General features: G+C 53.3%; 1 long non-coding RNA gene across 1 annotated transcript in view; it reads left to right on the top strand.

Annotated features, from left to right (window-relative positions):
* Nucleotides 1-909: 909 nt before the first annotated feature.
* Nucleotides 910-1,782, top strand: part of LOC121919154 — a 20,116-nt gene continuing 19,243 nt past the window's right edge. Inside the window, exon 1 of the long non-coding RNA XR_006101406.1 lies at nt 910-1,108. This is a non-coding gene — a long non-coding RNA (uncharacterized LOC121919154). The remainder of the gene's footprint in view (nt 1,109-1,782) is intronic.

Genomic DNA, 1,782 nt, shown 5'->3' with positions numbered 1-1,782 from the left:
CAAGGACAATTGGAATGGCAATCTGGACACAATCATGGGGTTTAACATTATTGTGTGATAGACTACCACACACAATTTTGGGCAATGGGAAGTCAGTCTGAACGCAATCATGGGGTTTCACGTTATTGCATGAGAGATGATCACATGCAATTTTGGGCAATGGCAAGCTATTTTCAGGCAGTTGAAAGTCAGTTTGAATGCAATGTGAATTCACGTAAATTCACTGAACTAGTGAATTCATGTGAATGCGTTCTTCTGGCTCCACTTTCTTTTCATTCGAAATTAAGAGAAGTTTCTCCCGTGTGATAAACTCCAGTGAGAACTGTTTGACAGTGGAACACACTCCCTTGGAAAGTGGTGGAGTCTCCTTCTTTGGGGGTCTTTAAGCAGAGGCTGGATGGCCATTTGTTGGGTGTGTGCGCTTTGATCCTGGTCTCCTGCATGGCAAAATGGGGTTGGACTGGATGGCCCTCGTGGTCTCTTCCAACTCTATGATTCTGTTATTTATGTGCCCAGGGACCCTCGGGGCTCCTCCTGGCGCCTGGGGCTTCCCTTCCATTCTCCTTTGTCCTCTCTTCTCCACTTCCCCTCCCTTCTTTTCTCTTCTCCTCTCCTTCTCTCTTCTTATCCCCTCCTCCTCTCCTCTTTTCCTCTCTTCTCCTCTCCCCTTGTCTTCTTCTCTTTTCCCTTCTTCCCCTTTCCTCTTCTTTTTCTTTTCTGTTTTCCTCTGCCTTGCTTTCCTAGTCCTTCTCCCTCCCCTCGGGCTCTGCCTCCTGGGCTTCCCCTTTAAACCCGGGCTCCGGGAGGGAAGGAGGCAGGGCTGCCTTTCCCTCCCCCTCGCCAGGCCCGGCGCAGCGGCAGCAGCAGCAGCAGCAGCAGCAGGAGCCTCCTCCTCCTCGCCTGGCCTGGCCTGCCTCTGCCTCTGGGGCCAAGAGGAGCAGGAGGAGGGCGCGGGGCTTGCCATTTTGTTGCCAGGGCGGCGAATGTTGCCTCGTCTGCCTCCTCTTCCTGGAGCAGAGGGGCCCAGGCGGCCTCCCAGAAGCAGCGGCAGAAGAGCGGCAGCAGAAGCCTGCTCCATACAAAGCCTTTTCCTTCGGCTGCTTCTGAGGTGAGTCTCTGCCAGAGGGGCCTCTTGGATAGCACTCTGGAGACCATGCAGCCACACTGCAGGTCAAAGTGGGATCAAACCGGGATGTTTCTACCCGTTGGGTTCCTTTTCCCAGGGTCCCCAACACACTATAGAAATAATCCAGTTTGAGACCGCTTTAGCTGCCCTGGCTCAATGCTAGAGGATCCTGGGAACTGTAGTTTGTTGTGGCACCAGAGCTGTCTCTGACAGAGAAGGCTAAGACCCAATATTCCCTAGCACTGAACCAGGGCAGTTAAAGCGGTCTCAAACTGGATTATCTCTGCAGTGTGTTTGGCTCCCAGGTGTCCCCTAACCCTCCTAGAAATAGCAGTCCATGCTCAAAATGGAGGAGGTTGCTGCTCCTGGGCCAGGAGGTTGGGATGGAGGACGCGTCCTGGAAAAGGAGGACCAAGTCTGGCCTGGTGGCTTTGGGCAAGTCACACTCTCTCAGCCTCAGGGGAAGGAGGCCATGACCAAAGGTCCTCTGAGGAACCTTGCCAAGAAAAGCCCAGGTTTTCCCAGGAGTCTGGAAGAAAGGACTTGAAGGCACAGGACAACAACAACAACAACAAAGCTGGAGGCTTGGGTTTCTTAGGCCAGCCACAGTGGCTGCCAAGCCAAAATGACCAGACTTTGACCTCCTTTTCCAGGAC

This window comes from Sceloporus undulatus, chromosome 1 (assembly GCF_019175285.1).
Source record: "Sceloporus undulatus isolate JIND9_A2432 ecotype Alabama chromosome 1, SceUnd_v1.1, whole genome shotgun sequence".
Lineage (NCBI taxonomy): Eukaryota > Metazoa > Chordata > Lepidosauria > Squamata > Phrynosomatidae > Sceloporus > Sceloporus undulatus.
Note: the sequence above shows the minus strand (reverse complement) of the source record. Positions and strands in the feature narration are given on the sequence as shown.